At 44.7% G+C, this 20,777-nt stretch overlaps 1 long non-coding RNA gene across 1 annotated transcript; it reads left to right on the top strand.

Moving 5' to 3' along the window:
- The first annotated feature begins 1,021 nt into the window (after positions 1 to 1,021).
- On the top strand, positions 1,022 to 12,362 carry LOC116443825. Its single transcript, XR_004240069.1, has 3 exons — positions 1,022 to 4,135; positions 4,819 to 4,936; positions 11,481 to 12,362. It is a non-coding gene; the product is annotated as an uncharacterized LOC116443825 (long non-coding RNA).
- The last annotated feature ends 8,415 nt before the right edge of the window (positions 12,363 to 20,777 follow it).

Here is a 20,777-nt window from a genome sequence, read left to right as displayed (position 1 = left end):
GACCTGTCCTTTTTCAAATGCCAAGTTTATATACGTGACTGTGCATTTCAAATGGGTCAAGAGAGCTTGGTTGAAAGTACCCAACACATTGCTGTGAATTAATATTTAATCAAATGTACAACATAGGGCTGAATATTGAAGCTTACCTTTGATTTTGACTTCTATGATTTTCTTGGGTTTCTAAACCCCTCTGAAAATACTTCAGTATTTCATAATAGTATTACTCATACAATATGTTTCTTAGCTGTGATTAAAGCTAGTGAGGATGTAAATCTACAAAGGGAAATCTAAGCAAGACCTCATCAGCATAAAGTATGTGGGAGACTAATTTAGTTACATCCCTATTAGTAATGACAAATCAAATTGTTCCTCCTTTTAAATCACTAATATAGCAAGGTTTTGCAACTCGGCACATAGCACGCACGATAAATCAGTTCAATCTGTACACAAACACTGAAGGCTGCCTTAAATCTGGGTTGATTTCTGATTCCAAACTCTTCCAGTGCAGTTCAGGTGAGCCACCCTGGTTCCCTTAATACCTGGAAAGAAGGAGAAAAAAAAAAAAAAAGTTAATCTCTACCCCCATGTGCTGTATATCAAGCACTCAACATTTATAACCCTGCAGCTGATTGCTTAGCAACTGTCTTTGGGAGGAACGACTCACCTGATGTGCCATCAGGAGCTCTTGGGTGCAGGGAGGAGGCCGGATGAAATGAGGTCAGGCAGTGTAAGCTTACCCTGTGCTGAGTGGCGCTCACTCTGCTCTGTAATGAAATTAATCAAGGTCATTTATTCGATCCTTTTTTATTGTTATAATTTGAAACTGTAATTTGAGGTGGCTCAAAGAGGTGCAGGCATATCTGTAATTATACCTTTATAATTACATTTATATTTTAAGGTAAACATTTTCATGTATTGCTGTAAATAGACTGTGTGTGATAGAGAATAATGTTGTCTCATACTGGTTTCAGTCAGAGCTGCACGACTGCAAACATGGACTGTAAATGGGATGGGGGGGATATTGAAATCCACCAGTTGTGTGCTGTTTAATTTGATTTTAGGTGTTTCATGCATCTTAACATCTTAAGACTGAGTTTAAACCCCAAGACAGGCTCAAAACTAAAGGCTAATTGAAAGAGATACAGAAGAATTGCTGTTTAGTCGCACTGACCTTTAAAAATTGCAGAGCAAAGGTATGAAGGTTGGCCTCATCTGCCAAAGCTCAAGGAGTTCATAGTGGCTGAAGAAGTACATGCCAGAGTCACCTCCAAACTGATGGCTATGACAGTGACCAGTGAGGGACCCGCTGCTGATCCTGCAGGGGATGGTCAGGAAAAATTGCATTGTTTGTTCTGTGTTTAACATCTTGCTGGGTGAGACCATGGTGGGGGTATGAGAGCACCTTCTGTCTGCACAGCCAATTTGGCTGCCTCTGTTCTCCCCGGGCTCTGCTCACCGGCTGTCTCAATGGCATGCATATGAGCTCCCTCCTGTCTCTGCTCTGGAGCAAACCAACTGGTTTCTCCCAAGGAGAAACCTCGACATGACTGACAGGGCTTTTTTTCAGGTTGCACAGACAGAAGAGCCTGGCATGAGCTGGACCAGACTGTACCCTGGACAGTCCTCCAGCCATCCCAGGAGACCTCATGCCCACTGTCCTCCATGCTGTGCTGTAGAACCCAAAATGCCTTCACACCCTGCTGAAAAACATCATGCTGGCAGCCTGCCACCCATTCCTTTCACCATTTCAAACTTAAAAACCCATCATCAATGCAGTAATTATTGACCTGGGGTCTGTGGGGCTCTGCAGGAAGCTCAGAGGAGACCCAGGCCAAGTGCTGCGCAGCATGAAGGTAACCACTGCCCTTCAGAGAGCGCTGGTCCTTAGTGGTGTGGACACAAGCCAGCCCGTAGCAAAGAGCAATGGTTAATGGTGCCTCCCAGGCATTTTCCACAACAGCAGCAGATGCGCAGCCTTTGCCAAGTAGCCAACACTCAGCATTTTCTTTCTTCTCCCTAAGATTGTTTCTGGACCTTACAAACCTCTTCTTCCCTGTGGCTCAATGCTCTGGCAGCAAAACGGTGAGGACTCCCTGGGGTGGCAGAAGTGGGCGACACACAAGTGTGTGATGCACCAGGTCGGCGAGGACAGATCTCCAGAAGCAGGATGAGGGCACCAAGTGTGGGGAGCCCAGAATGAGGGCATCACTGAGCCTGTGAAGGAACAATAAAAATAGAGATGTTTCTGGGAGAAAACTGCCCAGAAATTAATACCAACCCTACTCCATTTTGGAAGGAATCTCCTGAAGCATGCAAGAAATCTGGCAATTTACATTAAATAGTTGAAAATAAAAAGTTGAGATGTCTTTAGTGTAGTAAAAACTAAATTCACAGATTTAGTGAGAAAGGGGGAGTGAAAGGGTCCTGAGTTCTTTACTTAATAATAACCTTGGTGCAGCTGCCATCAATACCTTGCATATCTGTCCTCCTCAGCAAACCGGTGGCAAAACTGGAAGCTTAACTCTTAAGGGCATTGCCCCTGGTTATCTGGCTCAGCTCTCAGCAAATAAACATTTTCCATTTCTCACCTATATTTACCTCGTAGTACATATATAATATTTGTAACCAAGCATCTGTCTATACTTGGCTTGTTCCCTTCTCCATTTAAACACACATCTGAGAAGAATCATGAAGCCAATCGCCCATCTCCAGCAGCAAAAGCATTTATAGAAAACACTCCAGTACACCTCTGCAAAATGAATATGTGAACATGGATTTGTAAAAGGTGAATGACAAAGAACCTGGCAGGCACTGCATGAATAAGCCATACAGAACCTCAAGACCCAGCTCTCAGGTTAGTGTGCCACAATTTAGCTTGCCACAATTTTTAGAAATGATGTGGTATTTTTGTAACCTTCATTTCCCAGTTTTTCTGGAATTTTTGAGATGGTTTTATACAAGACTACTGCTGTGACAATGCTTGCTCACTTCCAGATCCAAAAAATAAAAGCATTAGCTTCTCAAGGTTTTTCAATTTGAGTACCCAAACCCAATAGTCGTTCCTGAAAATTTTGGCTGTGGAAACTATATCAGGGCTGGGAGAGAGGGGCCATAAAACACTGTGCTCTTCATGTAAGTAGTTATTCCAGCAGAAGACCAACTAGGGGCTGGTTTCTCAAGTAGGGCAGCAGATTTTTTTAAGCAATCCAGGAATACTCTGTTAAATTCAGGAACTGTGATTAAGATGGGTGCAAGTTCACTTTGACCACTTTGGTCTCTTTTACTTGTTGTGTTGTCTCAGGATCCTTTGGAGAAGGCATTACTTCTCCTAGGAATTTTGTAAATGTATAGAGCCAAATGACAGAGAACTGGACTCTATCAGATGAAGCTGGAAAGGCTGGACAAGCCTTTTATATCTTGTTTCATACAAATTTGGGTTGGCTGGGGTGATGCCAGTAGCTTCACTGGCATGACCTCCAAAACTAAACACCCTATGGTTTCCTGGTCACTCATACTTCTTCAGCATCTGTAGTAAAATCCCATCAGCTGCAACCTTGGCTGTTTGAACAGAAGTCTCCCCTGTGCAGTCTGTTATTAAATTCTCTTATGTCTTTATTGAATATTAGATGTGATGAAGGAAGGTGACATCTCCAGAGAAATCTTGCTTGAGCTGTGGGGATGGGATGTTAATGGACTGGGGAAAACAGAAAGTCTACAAGTGTAATGAACCTGTAATGTCCCCATGTGAGTGTGAACGTCCAGATATATTTATTTTTCTTTTTTTTACTCCACAAAGGAAAAGCACTTGAGATGTATATAAACAAGGTACTTAGCTCTTCTCTACTCAATATCACTTGCTTCTGTTTTAAAGATGGCCTTGGTGCCTTTTTGTTTTTATTATTATTTTTCTGTTCTGCAATCGGCATCCTTTTTATTTTACACATTGGTACAATAGATGAGTTCTCCTTTCCATGTGACAGCATCATTTCAGAGAAAAATGGAAAAATCCCTGCAGAATCAGCATTTTACAAACTTGTTGATTAAACAGGATAGGGAAGGATGGATGCAGACTGCAGGACTAAACCCTGAGAAGCTGGTGTGTGGATGCCAGGAACACGTTGGAAGCCTGCCTGAGGTAGGACTGAAAACAACATGGTTTGCATTATTTAAAGGCAGGTGCTTAAAGTTCTCATGCTTCCTGGTGTGCCCCTGCATGTGTGCACCATGTCCTGCTCCTTCCTTCTTGCCCACAGGCATCTTGTGAGGATCTGCAGACATATTTATGATACCAGCAGTATTCATAAAGGTCAGGTTTGCTACCAAAACCCTTCCTTTTTTTCACCATGGTTGCAAGCTCCCACCATGCCAATGGAGATCCTGAGAAGCTTCCACCAGGTGGCTCCTGCCCTCCCACCCCTCTGCTCTGGATCCCAGGAACACCATGGCAAAGCAGCCACACGAGAGAAGGGGTGTTCATGTAGCCTTCTCCTTAATGGACCCTTGCAGTTTGGAGTATGGCCTGAAAGATGCCTTTTCCATCGGGGTGAACGTTAGGCAACAACCCTTATTCTTAAAATCTGTAATATATTTGAGAATTAAAGTGAATTAAAACACCTTAGAAGTTTCACATGGGTTTTTCTGTTATTAAATTTCAAGGGGACCAGAGGAAGTTAAAAAAAGGATCTTAAAGACCTCTTTAAAGTAATTTTTAGCTGTTAATTAATTGGAAGTTTATGCCTATTTCTAATCAGGAATGCATTCTGCCATGCAAATGCTGAAGCCTGATGAAGGATGTGCTCTGTCTTCTATGTATGACAGAAAAAGGATCTTCCCTGTCAGTGGAAACCAAAGTTGCATGGGATGAGGACAACTGGTTCTGCAAGAGAAGCTTATGTACTCCTGGATCCCAGCTTGCACCATCTTGTCACAGTTTCAGGTCTGGCTCCAGTTTGCTCTTTTTAACAGGTTTCTCTTGTATCTCTCTGTCCAGGTGGGCATGCTCACAGCACAGTTGGACACCACGCACCTCCCCCCCTTTTTTGGGAAAGGAAACTGAAGGGCAATGTGCTCCCAGGATGTATCTACATTGCAGCTGCATTTTTAGCTGGCGCTCGGGCTCCTCTGAGCTCAGGGGTCAGATGCAGCTGCTTGTTGGCTGCACCGAAACCTGTGCCTTTACGAGGAAGGTGTGTTGTTGTTGGCTGGCTGGGCTGTGTTTCTTGGATTGCCTCAAAAATAGTTTTCTGCTTTAATAGACCTGAGTGGCTGATGATCTTAACATTTGCTCTAATTGCTGTTTAACTTCAGAGTTGGTTTAATGTGTGTAGCAGTAGCAGTCACAAAGAAAATACCAGAATCTAAATAATTTTTTTAAAAAATCCAAAGCCTTTATGTGTACAGGGAGAGGTTTAAATATGTGCAGAAATTTCTAGGCTCTGGCTTTAAAACAGTGTAATCATAGAAACAACAAAACTGGCCATTAGAGTAAGAGAGGTGGTGTCCTGCAAACCAGAATCACAGAGTGGTTTGGGTTGAAAGGGACCTTAAAGATCATCTGCCATGGGCAGGGATGCCACCCACTAATCTGGATTTCTCAAAGCCCTGTCCAACCTGGCCTTGAACACTTCCAGGGATGGGGCATCCACAGCTTCTCTGGGCAGAAAGCAATCAGACTGCAAATTGCTTTCTAATGGATTTCTTAAGATATTGAAGGAGACCTGTTTCTTAATCTCAAGATAAATCTTAGTTGCGTTTTTGTATTGTTATGGTTTATGATGATGATGATCAGGAACTGATGTAGGACTGCTAGAAACAGATACTACTGAACCCCATAATATTTTATCTATTTTGTCCCAAAAAGGAAAGTGAGCAGCTCTGATGGAGGTGGCCAATGTTATAACCCAGCACAGAACCATATGAAGACATATTTTCATGGGCTGTCTAGGTTGCAGGTAAAATGATGACCAAAATCTAGGTGATGTGTAACTGGAAATTTAAGATTTTTGTCTTAAGGAAACCTGTATGCCCAGAAGATCTTTTGGGGAACAAAAAAAATCATAGATGCTGCATAGTGACATAATTGTGTGACTTAGCAACAGGGCTCCCACAGGCAATAAGGAATGCATCCAAGTGAACCTATGATTTATTGCTGCAAACCCTGGCATGGACACAGAGAGACCTGTGCTTCTGCAAACAATCCTTTAGCACAGGCAGCTCAGCAAATCTTGTTGTCTTCTAGGAAATCACTCTGGTGTTACATCAAAACCCATTCCTTATTCCCCACACACAAGTCAGAGAGGCCAGAGGGTGAACAGGCCATTGCTCTCCATCAGGGCAGAGTCTGTGCCTGCTGGGGCTGAACTGATCCTGCCCTTTGGGGAAGCAGAGGAGTTCAGGGTGATCTCAGCCTGGCTTACATGCTTATGCAATACCAAATATGTGTATTCAAATCTCTTGTCCTCACCCTCACAATAAAGACTTCCCAACATCTAATCGAAACCTGCCCTCTTGTCAGTCTGAAGCTGTACCCCTTGTCCTGTCACTACATGCCCTTGTCAAAAGTCCCTTTCCAGCATTCCTGTAGGCCCCCTTTAACAGGCTTTTTAATGTCTTGGGATATGTATCTTTATTTGCAAATGATTTTCACTGAGAAGTGACTGAGGACCGCTGAATACAGTTATTCTCTAAAATCAATGACACTTTTGAGCCATCGCCACCTCCATCCCAACTGTAACTCAGCTGTCCTGCAGTGGCTAAATACAACCAGGAATTAAAATACTGGGATTGGGACTTTTTTGTGTGTATTTTGGCTTATTTTTAGTTGTTTGGCCTTTTTTTTTTTAATTCCCACTGTGAAGCTTTATGACTTTCTGTCTTTGAGTTCAAACTAATGTTAAGAGATTCATTTGGTGAATGGTACTAAATATTTGTTCAGGATGGGAACCTCCAGCCTTACTTCAGCTGAAAGATTTTCTTCTGTGCGCTCCTGAATGGCAGGGTTTTCTCTCCCTTTGTAAAAAGCAGATTTTCATGCTGTTGATTCAATGAGGCTTGAAGGTTTTACACCCCTGGGGCCATTGTGTAGCTGCTAGAGCTTTGCTCCTCTGGCGAACTTTCTTTGCTTAGAGGTTATTAATACTTTCTTCATTAGTAATTTAACATTGCAAAGTGAAAACTACTTATATCAGCCACAGACTAACTGGAGATAGGTTTGTGAATGTAAAACATAATCATGTCACGACAATGAGCGGGTAGCAAGTGCCTGCTCTCTGCTCCCCCACAAGAAGTTGCAGGTTCTCCAGCTTTTTAACAGGCTCGTTTATGATGTATAAGCCCCAAAAGTCCTTCAGCATTGTATTTAAGATCCTTTTTCGGGTGTTTCTTCCCTTTTTCTTTGTCATCCAACAGCTTCCCCTGATCTGTGTGAGTCTGTGAAAGTGTTAATAGGGTGACAGGTATAAGGGTGCCCATAACTTTAGAGAGACATACTTTCCTACTCTTAAGATGCCAGCCACATCCTGGGGGGAAACTGCCTTTTTTCAGCTTCCTCTGGTCTGTGTTTACCCTTCATGGGCTCACCAAAACCCATTTACAGGAACCATCAGCTCAGGAGCAAGGGCACAGGGATGGGCCCATACCCACAGCCCATCATCTGGCAGAGCCTCTGCCAAGTCTGGGGATACAACAGGTCAGCATGATCAAGGGTTTGCATTCCACCCCTTGTGTGTCTGCTGTTCTGGTGGATCTCATGCAGTGCAATGTCTGCAACACCAGAGCAAGCACCCACACCTTTCAGCAGAGCTGCCTCATTAAACCTAAGAACATTAATTGCTTAGCCTGAGCTGGGAGGATAAAGCACCCTTTTGCTTGGGAATCATAGGAATGTTACACTCTAGGGCTGTGCAAGCTGAGAACTGTGTAAACAGAACAGATAAATTATCCCCCAAGATACAAACAGGCTTGGAAGTAAAGCTACAGCCAACCTTTGCATTAGTTGGGAACAGCTGCATACAGCATAGCCTCCAAATTTCCATAGAAACTTGGATCAGCCATAGATTATCTTCATTTTGTAAATGTTTTAATTATTATACTATAACACTATTCTGCAGGGATTGCAATATTAAAGCCAAAGCTACATGGAAGCCACATTTAAAAAGCAGTTTCCCTAGACCATATTTTAAGAAAAGCAAAGCTGGTTTAGGATTAAGACTTTTGGTTTCTGATAGATTTGATATTTTTTTTTTCCATGCTACTGCATGCACTCTTTTATATAAATAAACTCCTGCCAAGCTTGCTGCTCCAGTGAGACTGGATTGAACTTCCCAGGCGTGCATGAATTATAAAGTCAGATATATGTTCCTGTGGAGAGGAGAATTACTTGCAGAAACCATCTCCCGATGCACGTAGCCTGTATTGGTCACTTAAAAAACAAAAGGCCGGGTGCGTGCGGGTGGCAGGAGCCGGGGCCGCGCCCCGACGGGACCCAGCCCTGCATTGCCCCACACGGACGTGTCGCTCCCTGCGTGTCGCAACCCCTCTGCGCTGTGGCCAAGGGGGCGATGGCCCGGCAGATTGCACAAGGGGATGACAGGATGTGGCTTCTGCGTGCGCCGGCGCCGATGTTTACAAGAGCAGGTACCGAAGTGGAAGCGGAGTCCGGCAGGCGGCCCTGGGAGATGTAGTTAGATCAAAGGCTTTCCCACGGCCAGGGCTCCCGGTGCGGCGGCAGCGTGCCTCGCAGGGCAGCGCTGAGCGTGTCACCGTGTCTGTGCCATCCCCCGGCGTCCGTGCGCGCCCCGCTGCCGCTGGGCTGGAGAACTTTCCTTGGCTCAGCTGTGGGAAAGCAGCCTGAGGATCTGTGCTGCAGAAGTGGCTGATGCTGGACGCCACAGTTGTATATAGGTTGTCCCAGCGTGTGGACAAGGGTGTGAAGCTGCCCCGTGCAGCTCAGAGCCTGCCCACAGCCTGCGGAGAGGGGCCCGGCGCCGTGGGTCCAGCAGTGGCTGCTGCCACCACCACTGCCCTGCCAATGCTCTGCCCTGCCCTTTCCCAGGCTGTCTCACATGGATGCAAGGCCCTAAGAATCAAATCTACCTGTGTGCTCAGTGAAATGTCCCTTAAATAACAAATCTCCTAGGGCAGAGTTGGTCAAGTCACTCAGATGGGGTGAAGCGTTTTTTCCCCCAGCAGGGAAAGGTTTGCTTGGCTTTCTCTATGGGGCAGGTGGGTAAAAGAAGAGCTGAACACCAAACCTGTTGCTTCTTACAGGTGTTGGGCTGGCCATGTGTATTATGTGTTTTCTCTATAAAAATGCCGTGTTTTGGTGTCCTGCACCATAAGGAGCAGAGATGCCAGCGGGTGGGGGATGGTGCAGCCCACTGCTCACACAACGTTCTCGAAAGGCTTAAGTCAACAGAAGGTATTTGCCCAAGCCCAGCAAACTCTGAATCAGAGCACAGCTCCTAAGAAAACAGAAATCCTCTTTGCTCATGCTTTGCTAGTCATTGATTGAGGCAGAGTGATGAAATACTCAGCCCTTCTCACCCTGATAAGTGCTTTCTTTTTAGACTACCTTTAGCATTGCCTCGGCAGCTGGTCCTGCAGGCTGGGCTGCCGCCTCTGGCTCCTGATGCACCCGCAGACCCTGCTGTTGGTGTGTGCTGGACTGTCACTGAGCCCTTCCAGCTCCTAATTTACACTCCAGGACAAATGCCACTGCAAAACATTTGCTTCGTTGTGCTGTCATCTCCCTCTCCCCTTCTGCTGCCGTGCTGTATCATGCCCTCACTGTTTGCAGCAAGAGTTTTCTGTTCAGCAAAACGCATCCTATGTCTTCACGTTTCTCCAATTCCTTCCAGCAAACTGAATATTTTAAGGCGCTTCAGGATAATTTGTTGAGACAAGAAAATGCCTGGCGGGATGCTGTTGTGTGCAGAGGCAGCCGCGTGTGCGGTGCCCTCCGGCTCCGCCTGTGGTGGGAGAAACCAGCTGGCCACGTGTGCCTGGCTGACAAGGCTCTGGGGGAATGCTTGGGTGTCTGCTCTGGGTATCCCAGGCGATCCCAGCATGACCCAAGCAGCACATGGGGACCATTCCCCAAAGCTGCTGCCAGCACGAGCTGTCTTCTTTGGCTTCAAAAGTTTTAGGGCTTTTTGGGCAGAAGTGCAGTAACAACACCAGGGATGGGAAACATTGGGACCAGTGGAAATGCTGATGTCTTGAGCAAAGAATTCTCTTGAAGAAATGCTTTGAATTGGACAAAAATTAAATAAACTCAAATTGCTCCAGATTTTTCTATATTTTGGAATGTTGTGGTTCAATGTCTTTCTGTCTTATAGAAAAAGATAATTTATGATTTTTAAAGGCCTATGTCAGATTTCATAGACACCAAACACTTTGATGTATCTCATGTGAAGCCATTTTGGAATTGCAGTCCCTGACAAATTTATTACCTGCTTCGAAGTAGAAAACAAATTCCAAAATTGCAGATTTTTTCCCATAAAACAAAACCCCAACCCATATCCCTCCCAGCTCACCATTCTGAGTGAAATATGTAGCTCAGTTCCCTGCAGAAACACAGAGCTGTATTTATGACCCAAGAGGTCATAAGCCTGCTGGGTTTCAGGTGGGATTTCTTAGAGGCATCAGGTTGACTGACCATGTGCTGGGCAGATGGTTTGCACCGGGGCAATAAATCAGAGGGGTTTGGGACTCTGCAGATTTCCTGTGCCTGCTCTTGGTGCAGCCCGTATCCACCCACTGGCATTCCCTGATGGCATGGCAATCCCTGTTCATTTGCTGCTCCTTGATTTCTCCTGATGCTTAGGGGTGTTTTGTGGTCTATGCCAGCCTGTGGAATTCCCTAAGCAGCAGAAAAGGACCTCAAATCCACCCAGACACGCTTTCCCAACATAAACAAAGGGATTTCTCTGGAGTGATACCTTAAAAGTGTTTAGTCACAGCATCTTCATTAAGCACAGCTGAGCAGAGCAACTCCACCTTGTAAAGCACTCCAGTTTTCTCCCAAGAGCTTTTCCCTTGTCCTTTGCTATAGCTGGCCTTCCTCCACCCTCTCCTTTGCTGGTAATTAGATGTCAGACTACAAAGCTGCTGGCGGTCGGGCTCTCAGCTGCCTTGCTGCACACCGCGCACACTGGGAATCGTGCTCGTAATTACTATTATTATTATTATTATTATTGTAGCATCTAGAGGGCTCAGACATTGTGGCAGGCCTTTTGCAGACATGCAGGAAAATGTAAATCTTTCCCCCATAGATGTGCAATCGAAAACAAGTTCCAACAAGCAGGAGGCAAAATTAGAAGGAAGGGCTGGTGCTAGGGATGGGCAGCCAAGCCGACCACCACTGCTTGCCCTTTGAAATGTTGGATAAGGCTGATAAGTGCAAATGTGCTCCATAAAAAAAGTCGTTAAGCATTTGAAAATTCTAGGCTAGTTACAAACTTTATTTATTTTTTTTTCAGCTGTACTATTTTGAAAGGCTTTGAAGTCCTGTTTGCTGAAGTTGCTTGGGCAACCGAAGTCCCAGTCACTTTCAGGAAGATGGGAACTCCTGGATTCCTGCTGTAAGAAGCAGCATGTTGATTACTCCTTCATCTAAAGATTCCTGAATACTGCATCTGGGGTCAAATGTTTTTGAGGTAAGGTATGCAATGGAGGAAGAGGGTGAGGGTGGTGCATCTAAAAACACAGAAAAAACTTTATCTCAAAATGTCCATTTATATGACATTTGTGATATTTTTCAAAGGTGGTGCTGCTAAGTACTTTTTACCAGTAAAATGTGAGCTTATGTGACTCATTTAATGATTTTGATGCTTTAGATGTGTTAACATATCAGCCTGGACAGGTCTATTCTGAGTTTATGTCTTTAAAGGTATTTGGGGGAAAGATAGCCAGGTTTAGCTGTTTGTGAACATCTAAGGACAATGTTCATTAACACAGCATCTGCAATCGGCCACTGTGTTGTGTCCCTGTGATTCTGCAATGCCGTTGTGCTAGAAATACCTATTGGTGTCCTGGAAGGATGACCAGGAAGGGGTACCCCACACAAGGCTGTAAGTGAACAAGAACCAAGGTATTTCCTAAGCATGATCTGTACTCTCTTACAGAGATCAAATTTAATTGTGGACAGGCAAAAGAAAACAAACCAAAAACCAAACCAGAACAAAAATATCTTTGGAAAAATCACCATTCAGAGTCTGCTTTAGATTTTCAAGGACCCTTAACATGGTCCTTTTTTGATGAGGGGAAGTAGTGTATGTCCTCCTCAAGCACTGGTGCCTGAGACCTGGTAGTCAAAGATGCAATTGTAAGACCACAGGAAATGGAAAGAGGTTGGTCTCAGTAGCTGGGTATTTTTCAGGTGAATAAAAGTATGGCATGAGCACTTTGTAGAACTGTAATTCTGAAAAAGCTAAACAGCTTTCATTCAGATGCAGTAAATAAGAAATTTTAACTTAGTTTTTGTCACCAGTAAAGGGCTGGTGTGCCCCAAGGACAGCGAGCCAAGGGAGCGGGAGCAGGAGCAGAGGGAGGAGCACTTGAAAATTTGGCTTCAGTAAATTGTTCCTTATATTCAATGAGTCATGATTTTTTTTTGGTGGATGTGGCTCTCTGTGTATAAACTCCAGTCCAGCCAGAAAAATATCCCTCGGCCATTCGTGAGAGCTAGTAATGGTTTCCTAAGGATTAACTCCTCCTAAAAGATACCGTCTGCATTCCTTTGGAAGATGCCCTCCCACAGGCCCTCTCTTACAGCGCTGCACTAAAAATAGCACTCAGAGCTTCGTTGGGACAGCTCTGTGTTGCAATTTTTATGGTTAGGTAGGTGAAGTCTCTTTAATTCAGCCAGCTCAATTCACTTAAATTTGCATGATAATGTGGTTAATTATCCATGTATTTCAAATGAATAATGATTTCACAAAAAGATAAGAACAGGGTCCTGTTTTTCTTTCCGTGTTTTAAAAATGTGCATAGAGTTTGCATAATTAAAATGTGTTTTCTCCAGAGTGGAAATTCATATCTATTGTAGGTTGAAGTGCAAGCTCCTCTGCCTGCTGGGATGGCATCCTCCAGCTGATCCATGTGCAGGGGTGGCATCCTCCCGTGGATCGATGCTCAGGGATGGTGTCTTCCAGCCGATCTATGTGTACTCATGGCACTCACTCAGCAGACCTGACTCACCATGGCTTGCCGCTAGGTCAGTGCTGACCAAAGGAAGTTGCTGGGAATGTGACCCCAGCCTGGGTTAAAAATCACTGCAAAAGGCAGTGCAGAACAAGCTGCTACCCAGCTCCTCAATGGCTTTGCTGTGAGGTGGCAGCAGTACTTGGGAAGGGCAGCAGCCTGCCTGGAGAGCAGACCCCTTCCTCTTATCTCTGCACAGATAAAGTGGCTGGTGGCAAAGGGCACTTCCTCATGGGCTGCTGCTGTCAGGAAATTTGGCTGGTCTTGTTGGCCCTTTTACTCCCTGACCTTTCCCTGTGGTCTGTGCCGCTGCAGATGTCAGGGCAGGCTGGAGTTCCTGGATGGAAGTGAGTGCCCATGATGGGGTGGGGGATGGGCAGCACCAGGTATCCCACAGTCACTGTGGATGTTCAGCTCTTGCATAACCTCACACCACTGGAGCAGGGCACTGCCCTGGAGAGCCCCAAAACCCTTCTTGGCCCAAGGAACAATAAGCACTGGGGATATTTTTCCACGCACGTTTTCTTACATCTCTTTTTTCGTGAATTAACTCAGTTTTTTAGAAAATGTAAGGCACTCTGTCTCTTAAGGGTGAGAAAACAAGCATCTTCTTTCCATTTTAAAAAAGACCTCATATAAATGGGGTTGTGCCCCTGCTTTTCTGTTGTCTGTCTTGGTCTGAAGCCCTCTCCGTGTCCTTTCTCCAAAATACAGACAAGGTGGCCAAGGGCTGGGAAGCACTCCCTGTGCGTGTGTGGGAGGAGAGGGGTGCCTAGTCCAGATGCCAGATAGTTGGTTAATGAGATTATTGACACTGGGGAGCTGAAACTATAGCCTTTGAAAGGGAAAGGATCATCTCTGCTGCTCCCTTTACACTGTTGACTTCGTTTGCTCTTGCATGAATGGTTACTCAGCTGGCATGTGGTCGGGTAAAAAATATTTATTGGGCCTTTGAGATGAGGAAATTCAACGTGGTGATAGAAGGAGATTGTGAGGGGGGTAAAGATGCATCCCTTCCCCTGGCAGCGGGAAAGGTTGCTCCCATTGGGACCTGAGCAGTGCACAGCACCCCCAATGTATCCGAGACATGTGAAGCTCCAAGTCTGCCAGTGTTCGAACCAATGTTAATTAAAGCATTTTAATGAGGATGTTTTGAGAACTGTGCGTTAGTCTGTGCATGCCCTTCGTGAAATATTAAACATCTCTGCCCTTTTAGCAGCATCCTCCTCCCCAGAAGGTCTTCTTGCAAATGGATTTTGACACTCCTGGTAATTTTGGAGCTAAGAAACCCAGAGAAATAACCTTCTACAAGAATCTTAATATGATCTTTGATGTTGCAGTCAAAGGAGTACATGCCAGAAAATGTTTTGCTCTTTTCAGTTCATCCTGTGGTTGTGTTTGTTTTTATTTTACCAGTTCATCCTCTGCTTGTTGATTGTTATTTATATTTCAGGCATGACAACAAGCAGCTGATTAACTCATTAGCCATGAGCATCAAAGCACAGGGCGAGAGCACGAAATCTGCTCCTGCATCCTCCAGCCACTCGCCACAGCTCGGGGGGTTCTGCAGGGCCTGACTGGGGTACAAAAGCCATCTCAGTTACTCATGGACAGCAGTGTGCCCTGTCTTTCTCCAGCCCTGTCTTTCTCAAGCTCCATCTCCACACTCAGGGACTGTGGCTGTGCCAGAGCACCTCAGGTTCTGTCCAAGGCTCTGTCTGGAGCCCAAGCTCCAGACTACGTGTTCATCATTCAGCAGGTAGAGGTAGCCCCACAGTGGGGAAAGTCCCCTCTGAAGAATCACAGCCATGGGACAGTGAGGGAGAGTGCTGCATGATGCTGCTCCAGGCTGAAAGGCCAAGCACCCCTTGGTGGACAGGTGATAGAGAGAGCACGCATACAGATTTTGAAAGCTGCTCTTAACTATCAAACTCACCAGTGTTGCAGGAGCAACTGAAACTGATAATGTTGACTTCCTCTTGCAGGTTCAGCTCAGGTGGAATTATGCTCAAGGCAGTAGTTTGCACCCGAGTGCTGCTGCCTTGGTTTGAAGGCTACTGAGGTTTTTTCTCCCCTAAGTCTACTCCACAGCAGCATGGCTGTCACCCAGCCTTGAAAAGACCAGCAATGCCTCAGATCTTGCAGATCTTGCTGGTGATCTGTCTATGTACACCTGAAGCCCTTCAGAAGCAGAGGATTAGCAAATACATTGTTGTGGTCATGCTTAAATCTTGCAGACCCAACTACCCATCTATGCAAGCCCTACAGATATGGCACAGGAGCACAGCAAGCCCATGGCCTCCCAGGAGCCTCCTGGGAACTTTCCTGTACAGGAGACATCCAAGAGATCACTGGAAGGTCCCTATCAGGTATCCAGTGTGTCTCTTTATTTACACCTCCTTTCACTCCTACCCTGAGGTCACAGCCTCCTGCTCACTCTTCACTTCCAACACACATCTCTGTTTTCACCCCACCAGTTTCTGCCTCCTCCTTGTTTGTACCCCTTGACCCAGTGCTTTGACCCCAGGTGTGTGAAGTAAATGGACCAAGCTGGCTCTGCCCAGGGGCCTCACCAAATCTTATTCTGGCTTTAAAGCCTCCTAAAAACGTCTACCATCCATTAGGTGTTCAGTACCCCACCCACAACAACTGTGGTTCACCTGACGACCTTGACCTCCTCCTCTAAGGGAATCACCACAGCCCCATGGGGCTTGAATGCAGTCCAACACCATCTTGCAGCTACACAGAGAAGAGAAGAACAGTCAGTATTTATTGGCAATACTGAGTTCAGGTCCAGTATGCATGCACTGCCACAGAGGGAAAAGACCAGATTTTGCACCTGCAGAGCTAAAAAAAGGACTCACAGATCAGGTCCTTGTTCTCCTAGTGCACAGGTCTTTGCAAGGATCCCACACTGTCAGTACTGTGGGATCAAAGCTGATCCTGGAAAACTCATCAGACAGTTGATGGGTCAGTAATGTAACCAATGGCAAAATGAAGAAGAGGAGCCTGGCAGGATTAAAGTATTTTTACAGGGCTCAATCTCCTGAATCCTAGCCCTGGCAGTGGTGCCACTACTGAGCTCCCAGTTCTCCAGTGATCCCCTCTCTCCTGCAGCCCAACCAGCCTGTGGTTCATTTTGCGCTGAGCAAAAAAATCAAATGCTGAGGCCCTTTATTTTGCACATCTGCCACACAAACAGGCCTGTTTGCAAAGACCAGAGTGCACTTGCACACTCACCATAGGCTCTGTTAGCACCTGAAACCATCTCCTGACAGGATGCTCCAGGGAAGGAGGAGTAAGGAGCTATAATCCCAAAATGAAGTCATGCGAGGAAATGGTTACGTTTTTTTCCCTTTACATAAAGAGCTGCCACGGTGCTGCTGAGAAATAGATATCCAACAGCCAGCCGCAGGCAGTGTGAGATGACAGATACATGTTTAAATAATGTCTTTATTCCAGTTCAGCTGAAAAAATAATTATTGAATTTGGGTTTTAAGCCAAGAAGTACCTTTGTATCTGAGAGCTCATTGATTAAATCAACTTGTGCTTTCAGCTGGGTTCTAAGAGAGACACTACATTACTCCTCACACAGGGTATTAAAATAATATCTGTATTTGGAGGAAAGAGGAATTTAGAGTGACCTCAATGTATCTTGAGATTTGAAGAATTTCACCCAGCCTAGAGAAGCTTCTACTTTTAAACTCAGGGATTTCTGCTAGAACAGGAAGTTTCTCTTGCATTGTTACCCAGCAAAACGAGCTCTGGATTATATTTAGCTCAATTCATTCAGCACAATGCAAAGTAAGACTCCAGCCAATTTCCTTAAGCAAGTTTATTAATAAGCACTAGCTGTTTGGTGGCTGGTCATATCTAGGTGGCTGGGGAAGATGACATGAAGCACAACCTTGCTCCCTCCTCTGAACAAGGTTCCCAGTGGATTAGACAATCTGAACCACTTTATAACCTGTGCTGGGTACCTGTGCAAGACTGGCAACCTGAATGTTGTCCCAGGTACAGCTTCCAGCCCTGCACTGGTCACTCTTGCTTAGATCATTCTTCACTGGAGCTTCATCAAGGGCAGCTTTTAAGCCTGAGCTAAATAACCTCTCAGGAGCTACTGACTATAGGCTCGAGGCAGCTGCGTGTGAAACCACCATCACTGCAGCTGCTGAGCTGGAGGAAGCCATGCTCAAAGCAGGTACAGCAATCACAACAAAGACTCCCAGTGGTTGGGAGCATGTGCTGCAGCCACACACAGGTCAGGAGCTTGGGTCAGCCAGTGGCCTGCCCACAAATCCGGGCTTCATCCATTGCTTTCTGTGTATCTAAACACAAATTCCTAGGGCTGTGTCTCTGCTGAGGGCTAGAAAACAGCTTAAGGTGTTTTAAAACATGACAAACTTCATGACCCTTAAATTTTCATCTGTATTGCTTTCTCTCACTTGGTCTCAAAGTATGTGTTGTGTGTTTAGGGTGGGCTGAGCTCAAATGATGTCCTGCCTGTGCTCAATTTACATGATGTGACTTGAAGTTTGGGCTTGCCCTAAAGGAGTGAGGTCCTTACCACCCACCTCCATTTGCCATCATCAAGGGGAGAGGTCTGGAGGTGAGTGTCCCTGTAACACTTTCAGTGGTAGGATATACTTCCCTTGAGGTCTCAAGCAAAATTTAGGCTATATGGTGCCTTGGCTTTTCTCGAACAGGAAAAACTTGCTTTCCTCCTGCCATGGGTGCTGGTGGAGAAGTGGGTGGAGGTGATCTCTGCTTCTGCAAAAGCAAAGTACAGCAATCTGTGGCCATCCTCTCTCAGTCTGAAGCCATGATAGGGTGCCTTCACAGGCTATGGGTGCAAGGGATGAGAGGACCCAGGAAGCAACATGTGTCAACCACAAACTATCACTGTTGAGGGTCGAATACAGAGGAAGGAGCATTGCTAGTCTAACTCCTCCCTACAGAGTGCAGATTTCCATGTATGAAAAATATAAAATTTTGTGGTACTCTGGAACTCAGTACCAGTCCTGGGAGGGTGGTGGTCAGCGTGGATCCTTTACTGGAACAGCTGGGGCAGTTGTTCCCCCAATGCTCACCTTCCCTCCCTCAGTGCCCTTTGTGTCAGCAGTCATGGCACTGAGAATTCCCAAAGCTCAGCAGTTTGCACCTTTCTGCCTGCAAACTCTGGCATCACTGCAAAGCTTGTGTTTCAGCTCAATCTGGAAGATCTCAGCCAAAAGGACTGCAAATGGACTGAATTTTTCCTAAGGGCAGCTGAGACTTTGTGCCATCAGAGCATGGCATCTTCCAAACAGGTACAAAGGAGGCAGGTAAGGCCACCTAAGCCAGTTAAACATATACGGCAAGTTATAACAGTAATAAAATGTTAAACCACAGAATTTCTTCAAATTCTAGCCATTTTTATGTGTATGGTTGGCAGTGCTCTGTTACTCCTGCCAAGCACTCAATTAGCACTTGAGTTAATAAGATGTTTTAATGGCTGTTAAATTAATCTCTGACATTAAACAGAAATCTCTGAAATTAAACTCTGACACTGCTTTCCAGTGTTTTCCAAAGGAAAGATATTCTTTCAAACCAGTTCCTATGTTATTGTTGCCACAAATTATTTGTGTTTATTCTCTTTACTACGCTTATTTGATTTCATTTGAAATTAGATGCAGTGATAGGGGATGTGATTTGGTATTTTTCTCCAATGGGCTGAATAGATGAGGATTAGAGCTCCAGAGCTATGAGAAAATGAGTCTTCATAGGCATTTGTTCAAACAGAAATCACAGAGCCTTTTTTAGGACCGTCACAGCCCCTTTGATTTGCTGTTCATCTGTGCTCTTGCAAGTTTGTTCACAGAAAGCTTTGCCAAAAATTCAAGTATTGCTAAGAGAGATGAAAACATGTGGTAGCCCAGGAACACCTATAAAAATGTTTGGGTTGACCCGTGCTATGGCTGGTTTTTTTTGGTGGTCTGACAGTGATTCAGGCACAAAAACACCCAATATTTTGGGGGTTAACTCATCAGTCACTTAAAACAGCTACTGTACTATAAATAGAAGGACAACATCAAGTAAAGCAATAGACAATATATCCAAAAAAACCTAGAGATTTAGAATTGTTTCACCCTGAAAAATTAAAAGAACAAAAGAAAACACATAATCTTTAGGCAGTTCACAGCTCTGCCCTGGCTGGGGCACTGAGAATTATGCTCTTCCAACCCAGCTGGAAGTGGGGTTGGTGTATGGTTGAGTTTTGTAGGTCTTGGTCTGGTATCTCCCTGGCTTCGTTCAAACTGATGGTTGTGCTGTGAGTGGAATAGCCTAGGGCTGGAGCTGTGCTGAGAGAAATGAAAAGCTTTCATAAAATTATGTCATGTGCTGAATGTGCCAGCCTGTCGTGTAATAATAGCTAAAACTTTCTGTAATTAAAACAAGTAGCTAGTTATGGTGTCTGACTATGATCAAAGCCCTTTTGTCTGCTTTGGCAGTTGGCACATGTGAAACATTTTGGCTTACATGGAAAATACTGTTGTGGTTTTTCTCTTGGTTTTAAATGGCAAGACACATACATCTTGGATTATCCCTAAACTGAAAGAAAACAGTAACGGGAAACACCAGAATGTGCATGACGTAAAACGTCTACGATTTCTGGCAGAAGCAGCTCCTGCACCCAGCCATGGTGCCTTCAGAGTGCATGACCTGTTGCTGTGATGCAAATGGTCAAAATATGTCATTTTATATTTCTGCAGAGATAGGAACAGAGCTCTTGAGAACATTCCCAAATATCCTGCACTGCCTTTTAAAATAAGAGTTGCTTTTGCATAACAAATATTTGTCTGAATTGTGACAAACCCGTTGTCTCCTGTTCGAGGATTTTTTCATTACTTGACTGTAATTGTTTTGAGATGTTTTATGGATAAAAGGTGCCTTTCAGTTCACAAGAGAAACCATCATTATTTTTCCGTATTCATGTCTCCCATGTCTGGTGTCCATATTATAAAATAAAGACCTTGGTGAGTAAATGTAAACTGATTTTGCTCTCAAAATCCTCTTCATCCTGAAAAAAAACCCCAACCAAATGAATCCAGAATTCCTTTTGCATCTCTGAAAACATCTACTAGTGCTTCGAAATTCTCTGGGAGGATAAATATGAAGTAGTTTAAAAAAAAAAAAACAGATGTGAATTGATTGGTTGAGGAACATCAGCCAATAATATAATGTTTTAAACATTATATTAAGCAACAAAACATCATCTGAGGCATGTGTCCAGCAGAGTATTTCTGAGCATCTGGATTTTTGCATCTCTTCTCCTGAAGTTCTGAGGTAGGTTGTGTGAAGATTTGCTTCTCCCACATCATGCATGTGATCATGTCATTTTGTGTCCTGTAGTTTCAAATTATGTCCTGTGAACTCATATGAATATTTCCCCAAATTCAGCTGTGTTTGATATGAATTGTCTTCTTATCTTGCTTGTGGCTGGAAGAATGAGTTCTACTTTCAAGCATCACTGCAAGCAAGTGTGCCTAAAACCCTGCTGCTTCTGACCTGAGATTTTTCCACCTTTGCTGCTT

The sequence above is a fragment of the Corvus moneduloides genome, chromosome 5, assembly GCF_009650955.1.
Source record: "Corvus moneduloides isolate bCorMon1 chromosome 5, bCorMon1.pri, whole genome shotgun sequence".
NCBI lineage: Eukaryota > Metazoa > Chordata > Aves > Passeriformes > Corvidae > Corvus > Corvus moneduloides.
The sequence above is the reverse complement of the archived record's forward strand: the minus strand, read 5'-3'. Positions and strand labels throughout refer to the sequence as shown.